The 13,514-nt window shown below is 42.0% G+C and overlaps 1 protein-coding gene across 26 annotated transcripts in view; it reads right to left on the bottom strand.

The window, feature by feature from the left end:
* Positions 1–13,514, bottom strand: part of Magi1 (membrane associated guanylate kinase, WW and PDZ domain containing 1) — a 625,393-nt gene that overhangs the window by 325,048 nt on the left and 286,831 nt on the right. The gene's annotated exons all lie outside the window — the stretch shown is intronic.

The raw sequence follows: 13,514 nt of genomic DNA, 5'->3' as shown, positions 1-13,514 counted from the left end.
GACAGACATAAATTAGAAGATGGGAACCAATATTTTTATAAAAGCCATGGCATATAAAATACAAGTCTGCATTTAAAACAAAACCCACGAAGAGGCATGTATCAAATTACTAAAAGTGGTTAGGCCAGAGATAGAAACTGCAGCAATGACTTTCAGTTCCGACTCAAAATTCCTGAAATTGTACTCCTTCCAACAAACGTAAGCTGTTCCTATGTATTTGTAAGAGGTTTCAACCCCCACCCTTGCAACCTCCCTTTGATGCTTCAACTCTCTGAATGCTCAAGTCACTTATGTGATGGGGTATCCACTATTCCAGAGAAACCACACACATTCAAGTCACCACTAGACTATTTATAAGATAAAACACCTAAGACAGAGCAGGCAGATGGCTCAGTGGGTAAAAGCCTTGCTGCCCAGCTTGACAACTGCAATATACTCATCCAGCACCCAAAAGATGGAATGAGAGAAACAACGCCACAAGTTATTGTTTGTTCTCTCTCTCTCTCTCTCTCTCTCTCTCTCTCTCTCACACACACACACACACACACACACACACACACACACACACACAATTTAGCAATTCTAAAAAAATACCTAATATAATAAAACAGCTACATATTACTTCATTTGTATGGATTTCAGGTTATACTCGATGGGCAAAAACTCAAGTTTTGTCTTTTTGGAAGTTTCTGGGTTTTTTCCTTCCAAAATCTTTCTGATTGTCCGCTGACTGAATTTGCAGATGAGGGACCCACACCCACAGACAGAGAGGGCCGAGTATACTCCTTTTGTAATACAAAAATAACTGAAAGCAATCTGGAGGGTGGGGAAAGTTTTGAATTAAAATAGAGAACCGGCCTATGCCAGGGAGCTGACCTGGTCAAGTCCAGCAGGACTGGCAAAGGAGACACTGGATTTTATAAAGACCAGGGAAGGAGACAGGGAGGTCCTCACCCCTGCTCAGCCAACCATTAAAACTCTGAAGAGGAATTTGTTTCTTGTGTTCTTTTTCTCCCCCTACTTCTCATTCTCAGCCAAAGTACAATCCTTTTGTTCTTTCCTCTGGAGCTAAAGAAAACAGATGGTCACACCATCCTTTGAATTTCTCAATGAACTACACAAAACCAAGCGTTTTTCTGGAGGGACAATATTGTGTTCACAATACGGACTGACACATCCCAGGTTGCCCCTCACTGACAGGCATAACAGACCATCCTACTAAGGAGCCCTCCAAAGGGACATGAACAGATGTATTTAATTTCATTCAACAGATATTAATTCAATGTCTCCATGTACGCGGAATTTGAACAGCTGCTGAGGGCCCTTTAAAAATTAAAAACCTTATGTGGGGGGATACATGACAAATAATAAGTATATAATTGAGGTTAGAGGATGTGTTTGTGGATTATTTTGAAGCAATAAAGAGATCTTTTAAGTTGAGACTAGACTAAAAAATGGTAACAGGAACTGCCAGAACTTTAAGATTTTCTCAACTTTAAATTCTAATTTTTGATTTTTTTTGTTTGGTTTTTTTTTTTTTTCGAGACAGGGTTTCTTTGTGTAGCCATGGCTGTCCTGGAACTAGTTCTGTAGACCAGGCTGGCCTAGAGCTCACAAAGGTCAGCCTGCCTCTGCGTCCTGAGTGCTGGGATTAAAGGCGTGCACTCCAACTGTCAGGCCTATTTATGGATTTTTGTTTGCTTGGTTATTACTGTTAATAATATTTACTACTTGCCAGAAAGAGTCAAGCCAGAGATATTGCAGCAAGATGGAACAGCTGACTACAGTTTCCATGGTCCCTGCGGAATTCATTAATGACTGCTGGACTTCGGGTGGCAGCACAGACACAAGCAGACACGACAAAGATGCATGGCACACTGGTATCATCTGGCTCTCAATAAGAGAAGATGTTGGATCAATAGCCAGAAATAATGAAGGGAAACAGTGGTTTTGGGCAAGGGGCTCAAGATGGTATAGAAAGCTCTCGGTATGAGGATGCCAGAGGGAAACACAGGGGGAAACATGAGCCAGGTTCAGCACTCGGAGGAGGAGAGCAGTCTGTGTTACTGCTGCGCTCTCGTCCCCTGGCAGCTGCGCGCAGTCAGTAGCAAAGCTGGCTGGCAGCGCCTCCAACACGCCACACTCACACTCCACAGTCAAGACACCCCTGCCCAATCTGGATCCTCAGAGGAACTGAGAAAACATCGAGACAAATATTGAGGCATGTGTCACCATATTGATTATGAGTAAACTTATACTGACTTCCTTTCAAAAATAAATAATAAGCACCTAAATAAATAAGGGCTCATGCTGCAAGCGATAGTATTGTGTGTGGGTGTATGTGTCACACATTTGTGTGTGAACATAGATGTGTGCATGGATTATAAACATGTGAGGGGTCGAGGGTTGATGGTGGGTTTCTTCCTCTCTCAGTCTCCACCTTATTTTTATTTTACAGTTTTGTTTTCAAGACAGGGTTTCTCTGGGTAGCCCAGACTCTCCTACAACTAGTTTCATAGACCAGGCTGGATTCGAACTCACCTGCCTCTGCCTCCCCAGGGCTGGGACTAAAGGCGTGCCCACCACCACCCAGCTCCACCTTATTTATAAAGACAGGGTAAGCTCCAAAGATCCACCTGCCTCCATCTCCTCAGCACAGGCCTTAAAGCTGCGCACGGCCACACTTAGCGGTCCTTTACCCAGACAGTTGCTGGGGGATCTGGACTTGGGTCCTCCTGCTGTGCAGCAAGCTCTTTACCAACTGCGCCATCTCCTCAGCTCCGGAGTCCAGCACATCTGCATTTTTCGTCAGCATCCACTTCATGCACAAAGAAATTAAAACAAAGTTCCCTGCTCACAAAAGAAGTAAGGGTGTAAGAAGATCAACTAACTATAATGGGGAAAAGGAGACAAAACACCTTGGTAGAGGAAGATTCCAAGAGAGACTTAATCCAAATCGCTTCAGGCAGGCTTGAGGACGAGCATTCAGATGGGTCTGTGCCTACCCAGATCCTCAGCAGAGTCAGTCTTACTAATGCAGGAAGCCCACAGCTATGGTTCTCTTCAGCGCTGCTCTTTTCAAATTCTGTCAACCTGTGTGCTCACACTCCTCAAACAAGGAAACTGTCAACTAGTTTAACATCTTTCTTCTACACAAGATTCAATAGGCTCAAAAAAAAAAAGTCTGAAAACTTCCCCTCATTCTTCCTCTGAATTTTGAGAATCACTTTGTCATTTCAACATGTCCTTGTTACTTATAAGATAGCTATTTTCTATCTTCATTGACACTCAAATGAATAATTAAGAACCATCCAATCTTCAGACTTGAATAATGGGCTTAAATAGCAACAGAACCTTTTTTTCCCCCCAGTGTTCCACTTGTTCTGCTATTCCTCCTCAATCATGTTGTTTAATTTCTCGTCAGCTAAGCATGTCTGCAGACTAACAAAGCAATTTTTCCCCAGAGGAGCTACTTGTGCATTTGAATCTTCTGTTTACCTATCTATATCTCCAGCACAAAACTGCAAATGAACACACTCAACTAGCACAAAGATGCTGTATGTGAGAGTCAACTAAATGAGAAGGGTGTTACAATATAGCACTGTAGACAGTACAAACACTGTATCCACGGGAAATTGGTTCCAGGATCTGCCCAGGGAAACTAAACTCTCTAATTTTCAAACATATATATAGGATGCAGTATTTGCAGATAATCTAGGTATGCCCTCTGAGGTATTCTAAGAAATCTTAAGAATGCCAGAGGGACAGAATCACCCACACCTCTTGTTTCCACGGGGCCAGCCTGGGCAATGGCTGCTGCTAAGATAATGTCATGCCCAAACAACCCTGGAGGATTCCTTCTGCTGAGCAAGAAGGAAAAATGCGGCAGACAGGGTCCTTTCTTAGAAAACAGAAAAGACTCCCCTTAATCCCAAAGTTTTCTACCTTCTGAGTGTAGAGATAGTGAAGGAGAGGGTGACAACAGACACCTCACATTACACTCTTTTTTCTGTATACTTTCTGTTCCTTTGTGAACTTAGGAAGCAGAGAACAGGCGTCTGCTTTGGACCCCCTAACCCCACCCCATTCTTGCCTTGGCTAAACCACAGGTCTCAAAACATTAAGTCATGGTGTCTTGTCAAAATATTAAATTATAGTGCCATTTATCACTTTTGGGTGGGAATAGCCATTAGTAAAATAAAAAATGATAATATTGATTATGATATGGCTAGGTATGTGTCTTAGAATTGTCCAAAGAAAGCATGGCCTAAGTTCTGTCATAATGGGTCTGCACGGCTGGATGTTGGAGCCCGAGATTTGGGGAGGAAAAGAATTGGTTTGGGCTCCTTAACTTTTAAGGCATTCTGACCAACAGGTTCTTCTCCATTAGCCCCCAGACCACACCTACTTCACTGGGATCTGCAGTGGGACTCAGAACAAAGCATCAGCACTCTTGTACTAGCTATACAGTCTGTGCATACATGCCTCTGGGAGTTTGAAAATGGGGGTGATGTGGGAGGTCCTTCTGTATATGTGTTGCTTTTATTGGTTCATGAATAAAGAAGCTGCTTTCAGCCTGTCAGAGGGCAGAGTAGAGCTAGATGGGAAAAGGAAACTGAATTCTGGGAGAAAGAAGGCAGAGTAAGGAAAAGCCATGGAGCCACTGCAGGAGACAAACTCTGGATGGAACCTTACCAGTTGGTAAGCCACAACCACCTGCCAATACACAGATTAATAGAAATGGGTTAATTTAAGATATAAGAGCCATCCAATAAGAAACATGAGCTAATAGGCCAAGCAGTGTTGTAATAATACAGTTTTTGTGTGATTACTCTGGGTCTGAGCAGCTGGGAAGAAAAGTGCAGCCTCCACCAACACAGGAGGGGTTATTCTCTGACCTACTGGTCAAAACATCATAATAACTACTTAAGAACACCTCTTATTGCTGGGCGGTGGTGGTGCATGCCTTTAATTCTAGCACTCAGGAGGCAGAGGCAGGTGGATCTCTGTGAGTTCAAGGCTAGCCTGGGCTACAAGAGCTAAAAATACCCTATCTAGAAAAACCAAAAAAAAAAAAAAAAAGAAGAAGACCACCTCTTATAATATGCATGTCATTAAGAGAGAATTTCAAAGTCTTTCTTCTCCAGTTCTTTCTTACTCTTCCAAAGTCCTACATCTTATTCATAGAGCAGAATTAAGAAACATGTCCAAATAAACTGTCCTCCCAACTCCATCTCCTCACTGGCCCTTACAGGGCACCAGAAGATAGTGCCATCACTTTGTCCCTGCCATTATTGTACAGTGTGAGTTATAGAGCTTTTATTCTAAATGAACAATCAAACCATTTGTAAGAGAAAAAAGTTCTTCTGTTTATGTAGCCAGAGGGACAGACATTACACAATCACTCCGCTGCCATGCTTTTTGAAAACATTGCCTGAAGAAATTTCCCCCTAAAACCTTCCTGTTTAAATATTTGCAGACCTTGCACTTATATTTGTACACTGAGATGCTTTGCTTTTGAATTGGCAGCATTGGGAAATTGCAAGTGAAGCCATTTTCATCTCTTCATCTCCATTCCCAGTCACATTGCTAAATCTAAACAGAAAAAAGAACTTAAGAACTAAGAGATCAACCAATCAAAGATTTGCAAATCAGATAAGTTTACAGAAAGATGTTCAGGAGTTTGGGGGCTTAAGGTGGGCATAAATAAAATCATCCACAAGATCAATTTATTTATTTTTACTGTACTGGGGAGAAAATGAACAATGTGATTCCCTGGGAAAAAACACTGCTTTAGTCAAATAAAATACCCTAAAAAGAAAACTAGAAAATGAGTTTAGGATTGGAAATGGGCACAGGACAGAAACCCAGACAATGAGACTGCTGATAACTCAGACCCAACAGTCTCGGCAAAGATGGAGGCAGGGAGACACATTCCATCCATTACTAGAGCTCAGTAGTTCTACAATAGTACCATAGTATGATATGGGCAGGGGGGTGGACAGATAGATAGACAGACAAGATAGACAGGCAGATAGAGACACACACTACAGGACCTAGAAATAGACCTATGAAACATATGCACTCCGACTTTTGGCAATGACAAAAAACAATCATTAAACCAATGAAATGTCACCTTTCAGCATACACTGCTAGACAAAAAGAATGCTCACAGAACAAATAATAAAATAAACGAAACACAGAACAGGAGAAAGGGTTAATGGTAGGATACTACATACAATCTATTAGAGGACAAATTATTACTCTGAAGCCAAAAAAAGTTTAAACCTTAACCCCTTGAAAACCAAAGTGAAAAGCTTACAAAGGACCTACTCGGAGGGCTTAGGATGTTTAGGGAAGGCACACAACACTACACATTTATCTAAATAACAGAACATACATCACCATGAGTGAATATTAATGTTTAGGTGAAATTACCTGTTCACAGTTCATGAATTTTAATGGCTCTCTTGTGGAAAGCAAAATGAAGAAGACTCTTAAGAGATTTCTTTTTATTGTGTGCACATGGGGTTCTGCACATGCATATGGGGGACCATGGAGAGCAGAGACATTGGAACTTCTCCAACTAGAGCTACAAGAGATTGTAAGCTGTCTGGCATGGGTATTGGGAACCAAACTTGGGTCCTCTGGAAGAAGATACTTCACTATTAACTGGTGAGCCATCTCTATAGCCCAGGAAGGCTCTTCGTGTTTCGGGTGAGCAAATAGAGGGGGAATCTGTGCAATTTTCTCACCTTTGCTTCAAAACTTCTCTAAAAATTTCCTTTTACATGTTTTTTTTTTTAAAAAAATAAAGGCAAGTTGTTGACTGGGGGGAAATATTCAAAACACATAGATGATGAAAGACTAGGGCTTACACAGGACTCTCATGTGTCACAGTTTGAAACCCTATTTTAAAATGAGCCAAAGACCCGAACAAAAGGTACAAGACTGAAAGCAATAGTGGAAGGAAGTCCAATACAAATGGCATTGGAATTATGTAAGTCTGAAGCACACTGTGTCCACTTCACACTGCTTTAGGAATGGACAGAATGCAGGAGCATGGCCAAGTTAGTGCCAGCATACATGTGCTAGAGCCGAATGGACTCACTGCTAAGTGACCCTTCTAAAATGTCTGGGGAGGGGCGGAGCGGACACATAGGTCACTTCTGAAACTTTTCATACTCAGGAATGTTACCTCAGCTTTACTGGTTAATCGTGATACCAGAATAGAACCTAGGACTTCCCTTGCTCCTGCTAGGCAAGGTGCATTCAAACCCAGACCAGAACATTCCAAATACCAAATTCTGAAATCAGAATCTAAGCACAAGAGCCTTCCAATGCTTTAGATTTTGGAGCATTTTGAATTTCAGATTTTCAGATTTAAGGTTGGTCAACCATGAGTAAAAAGGGAAGTGAAATGGTGGGGCCGCTCTTGTAAACTGCTTGTGAGTTCCTCACAGAACTAAACATCCACCCAAATATTAGTCTGTGAATTTTACCTAGAAAGAGAGAAAGTCACACTCAAAGAGAAACTCTACAACATGAATATTCATAGTCGCCTTACTGTAGCACCTGAAATCTGGAAGCAAGCAAGATACCCTTTAATAGGCGAGTAAGAAATACAATAACGATTCTGAAATGACAAAAATTTCAGATCATAGGAGAGATTAGTAGTGATCACAAGCTAAGAAGGGGAGGAAAAAGGAAAAAGCAGATGTGACTGTAAGTGTTATAGCTGTGGTATGGAGAATGTGCCACAAGTATGTGTGCATGTGTCTGCTGGGAGGACTGGACAAAGGGCCCTGGGTGCCAGTCCATACACTAAGCTACAGCCCAGCCCTGTTTAGTAACTTGACTCTGGTGATACACAATTAAGTTTCCTATTGCTTTGATAAACCACCAAGACCAAAGGCAACTTGGGGAGAAAAGGGTTATCCTGCTTACACTTCAACATCATCATGTATCATTCGAAAGTCAGGGCAGGAACCTGGGAACAGGAACTGAAGCAGAGACCATGGAAGAGTGCTGCTTACTGGCTTGCTCCTCGTGGCTTGCTCACCGTTTTCTTACACAACTCAGGACCAACAGCCTAAGGTTAGCACCACCCACAGTGGGCTAGGCCCACCCACATCAATCATTAGTCAAAATGTTTCACAGACTTGCTTATAGGCCATTTTTATGGAGACCTTTTCTCAGTTGAGGTTTTCTCTTCTCCAATGACTCTAGTTTGTATAAGTGGTCATAAACTAACCAACAAACCATCTTACAAGGGTGATGAAATTAAGTTCCTAGATCCACACAAATGAGTACACATAAAATTAGGGAAATGTGAACTTGCTTGATAGAACACAACAGTGTCAATACCCTAGCTGTAGTATTATACTGTACTTTATGAAAGATAGCTCTGGAAACCCTGAACCAAGTGTTGAAGAGATCTGACCACATTATTTCATAAACCTGCAGGTAAATCTATAATTACTTCACAGATTTCTGATTAAAAAACCAAGTGCTTGAAAACGAATCCTTTAAGTGTGGATGCTCCATAGTGCTCAATAAAACACCAGCAGAATGTTGTTTAATGAACTTGTGAACACAGGTTTACACAACTCTGCATTAAAAAATTAGGAAAAAAATCTTGATGGTTGTCATTTTGGGGGGGTGCTGAGTATGCTCATTTGCTTTTTTTCTCAAAAATTTAATCTATTTCTCAAATAATATATAGTGAAAATATTTTATCTTCTATTGTTATTGAAAGGCTTTGAATCAAAAGAAGAAAAGCCATGTTTCATATATACATATTTCATATGAAGCACAATGTCAAAGAATGTAGCTTAAATATTTCACAGTCTGAGTATGTGAGTAGCAATTTAGAAATGGTAATTAATCCTTTGAATATTAATAAACATCCTTTTCTGTAAAGCTAATAAATTCACCCTATACATTACCCTATATATTGCTACTACCATTCAATCAACTCCATCATTTTAATTTTAGCACTAACAATGCCTTCAAAATTTGAATTTAGTGACACATGTCAGTAACATCGTCATCTAGGAGGTGGAAACAAGAGAATTAAGAGTTCAAAGTCAGTCTCAGCTCCACAGAGAGCTCACTGCTAGCCTGGGCTCTATAAGATCCTGTCTCAAAACAAAAACAAGACACAACCAAATTTAGTAAGATTTAACTAAAGCCCTTAAAGGAATTCACAGCTCTGTTTAGCTGCTGTTGCCATTCCAAGGTTGGATAACCTCTCTGTTCTTGACAGAAGAACTACAAAGCTACAGGGAGATGAACTAAGTGTAAGGACATGGAAAATTTTTAAGGAATTTTTTGCTTGCTTAGTAGTTAGTAGGGCACTAGGTTCAAATGCAAGACGACCAGGGCTGGTTGAAAACAGGATGTTCTTACCTAGGGCACTGACCTCACCACAAAGTGCCCCTGGCATCCTGGCAGCGGGCCACCTGTTAACACCTAGCTCTGTGGTTTATCAGAAAGCAGAAAGGTCGACCGCTTCGGGGAGGGCTTTGGAAAGAGGAGGCCTGCTAGACATAACCGGGGCCTGCTAGACATAACCACTTTGGGGTCAGGGTGCTTGCTAGACATAACCACTTTGGGGACAGGGTGCTTGCTAGACATAACCACTTTGGGGAGGGGGCTTGTTAGAGATAAGGCACTCCTACTGTTATGTAAGACTAACTCCTTTGACCCAAAATGAACCTGGCTTCCGGCTTTTGCCTACATAATGCCCAAATTATGAGGGGCTCTCCTCTCTACTGTGCTGCGAAGAATAGTGGACAAGACCCCAGCCTGGCCGAATAGAGCTCCGAATAAACCTTGCTTTTGCATTCTGGACTTGACTGCATCCTTGTGGTCTCTCTGGGGGTCGTGACTTGGGTACAACATAAGCTGGAAAAACACAATTCAGTCTCTGGTTACTAGCAGGGTTTACTGTGATAGCTATTCTTGGTTATCAACTTCAGGTAGGATGACGTATGCCTTTAACCCAGATCTTGATGTGGGGAGGCACTTTTTTAATCTGGGCCACACCTTCTGCTGGAAGCCTATGTAAGTACAACATAACAAGGAAGAGTTCACTCTTTGCCCAACTGCCCTCACCTTCTCAGCCCATCCATTCCTTCATTGATATTGGAGCCTGCTTCTTCAGAATTCCAGCATATGCAGAAGACCAGCTGAGACACCCAGACTCTAAAGACTAAGCAACTCCTAGATTCGTGGCTTTCCATTCACAGCCAGCCATTGTTGGATTGCAGCCTGTAAGTCATTCCAATACATTTCCATATCTGTATCTGTATCTATATATCTATCTCTCTCTATATATATAGAGAGAGGTACATTATGTATTATTTAAAAACCAGTGCATGAGAGAAAGATGCCATGCAACGGAGTTCACATGGAGGAGTTTTTATTAGGTGAAAGGGAACATAAAAAGAGGGAAAAAGAGGGGGTAGAGTGGGCTCTGGAGACAGGGGCAGCAGAAGAGAATCAGGGAGGAGACAGAGACAGAAAGAAGGAACAGACAGACCAACAGAGAAACAGAGAAAGAGAGATAGGAGGTGGGCAGGGTCCTTCATAGTGAATGTGCATAGAAGGTGCTCTTAGTGCCTGCAGCTGAGGATGTATCCTGTCAGAACCCCAAAGGCATGCCAGTACAGACATGCCTGAAGAGGCAAGCAGGTCTCTGTCTCTTCCTTTCTTTCTTCCCCTTCCCTCTTTGCTCAATAAACTTTCCATGTAAACTCTGTATGCATGGTGTATTTGTCTGTCCCTCACCTGCTTGGGCTCTCAGCTGCTGCCAATGTCCCTCTTGTGCAAAATCATTACAATATCTATATCTACATAGACAACACAGATGAGAGAGAGACAGAGACAGAGACTGACTCATTCCATAAGTTCTGAGACTCTTGAGAATTCTGACTAATTTGTGCTATGCCCCACCCTCAGAATGCTTCAGATTCTTCACGGGCCTCCGCTTGACACCCCTTCTCAGCACAAAGCAAAACAAATCTGTCAGTGCAAATATGGCCACAGTGACTTTTCTCCCAATTACTGTGGAAACAAAGTGAACAGCAGATAAAACACCTCCAAAAACGAATGTGCTGGCTGCGCTCCTGCTGTGTGTGGTTCTGCGTCCAATGAGTCTACTTGACTTTCCCTTGGGCTCTGGGCTTACGGGACAATCTTCTTGAATCAACCATAGGTGATCACACTAACTGAAGGCTAGCCTGTGCCCATTTCATTTACTGGCCGGTGGGTTCGGGGGCTGCCAGCAGATGATACAACATCCTGTGAGACATTCTGGCAATCTGGATGGGGGTAGATGCTGGAAATGCAGAGAGAAATGGCTGGAACTGTGGCTCGGTGGTAATGCACTTGAAATGCACTAGCCAGCATGCACAAGGTCCTAATTTTGAACTTTGTCACCGCAGGAAAACAAAACAAAGAATTCTATCTCTGAGTATAGAAAAGAGGAAGTCTGTCATAGCAACTTGGAGGCAAAACTAGGATGTCATAGGCCAGGTCCTGCTGAGCCAGTCATGAGTAAAGACTGTCCTAGCAGACAGTGAACAAAACACCAAGACTGAGCTAGGTGTCTTTTCATCCTGTATCTATAAAGGCAAATTATGATTTTTGCTTCTATGTGTAAGCACATATGAGTGTAGGCCAGAGGACAGCCATGGCTGTATTCCCTCAGGGGTCATCCATCTGGCTAGCCAGAGAGCCACAGGGATTTCCTTTCCCAGCTTCTCTTGTGTCTTAGTCTACTGCTGTAATAAAGACCATGACCCAAAGCAACTTGGGGAGGAAAAGGTTCATTTTGTCTACACATCTTAGTCGTATTCCATCATGAAGGAAAGTCAGGTCAGGAATTCAAGCCAGGAACTGAACATAGGCCATGGAGGAACACTGCTTACTAGCTCGCTTCCCCATAGCTACCTCAGCCTGATTTCTTCTATTCCCAGGACCACTGCTACCACCCAAAGTATGTGGGCCCACCAGGATCAGTCGTTAATCAAGAAAATGCCCCACAAACTTGCCTAAAGACAATATGTTGAAGGCACATCCTCAACTGAGCTAGCCTCTCCCCAGATAACCCTAGCTTGTGTTAAGTTGACAAAAAACGACCTGGGATTAAAAGCATACATTATCACATGTAAGTGGAGACTGCTCTTTCATTTCCCGGCCACCCAGACCCAAATAATCACACAGAAACTATATTAATTACAGCACAGTTTGGCTTATTAGCTCAGGCTTCTTATTAACTAACCCTTGCATCTTAAATTAACCCATTCCTATTATTTTATATTTTATTACAAGGTTCATGGTTTGTTACATCTTGCTTCTTGGGCAGCTACATGGTATCTACCTTCTTTGGCAGCTACATGATGTCTTTCTAACTCTGCCTATTCTTTCTATATATCTCTGTTCAGAGCAGGTTTTGCTCTGCTAAGCCACTGGCTGAAACAGCTTTACTCATCAACCAATAAAAGCAACACATATATGGAAGGATATTCCACATCAATCATGCCTGGTTTCTTTTTTAAACACATTTTGGGGGTTGAACTCAAATTCTCAGACTTGTGTGGCAAGCATGTTACCAATAGAGATATCTTCCCCCGCCTAAAGTATAATTTTAAAAATGTATTTGCTTTGTTTTAGGTCCTGTACTGTGTGTATGTCTGGTGACTGTAAGGTAAGAGGAGGCTGCTGGATACCCTGGAACTGGAGTTATGGATGGTTGTGAAATACCATATGAATTATAGAAACTCACCCTGGGTCCTCTGCAGAGCAACAAGTGTTCTTAATTTCGGTGCTATCTCTCCAGCCCTCTAAATTATGATTTTTATGGTTTTAATACTGCAATATGCAAAAACATATAAATTATGATCTAGCAATATGGTACAATGGGTAAAGGTGTTGGATATGCAGCCTGAGGACCTGAGTTGGGTCTGTAGCAATCAGTTTTATGACCAAAACTCATAATGAGTCTGGGCACAGGTTCCTAGAGCCCTTGTGTTTATAGCATGCCTAGGAACATGAGCAATGGACTCAGCAAGTGGCTCGAAATGCATGTTCTCAAGCATTACATGGGAGCTGCTTAGTCGGAACAGGCTCTGACAAGATCCCCAGGAAGAGCTGGACCCCAAGCATGCAACTCACACATTTCAATAGGCACCATTCACCACCATCAACTTCGCTTCTTTTATTTTCTATAGGCAGTTCAGTCAGTACATAATTTTAAGCACTAGGGAAATCAAGAGAATGAATTCTCTATTAATTCTACCAGGGGCAAATAAACAGAACTCAAAAATATCTACAGAACAGGCTTTGGATGGAAAGCTACAAAGCAAGGAACTAGCCTCTCACTGCTAGCTCTACACATTTACACATTTAAAAAAAAATACTGTAGGCTTCACAGAAATGGCGAACTGTAGATGACAGAAGGAGAAACAAGTGAGATTTTTTTTTTCCACTGTGAGTTTTGTGTCCCA

The sequence above is a fragment of the Microtus pennsylvanicus genome, chromosome 8 (assembly GCF_037038515.1).
Source record: "Microtus pennsylvanicus isolate mMicPen1 chromosome 8, mMicPen1.hap1, whole genome shotgun sequence".
NCBI classification, from domain to species: Eukaryota; Metazoa; Chordata; class Mammalia; order Rodentia; family Cricetidae; genus Microtus; species Microtus pennsylvanicus.
Note: the sequence above shows the minus strand (reverse complement) of the source record. Positions and strands in the feature narration are given on the sequence as shown.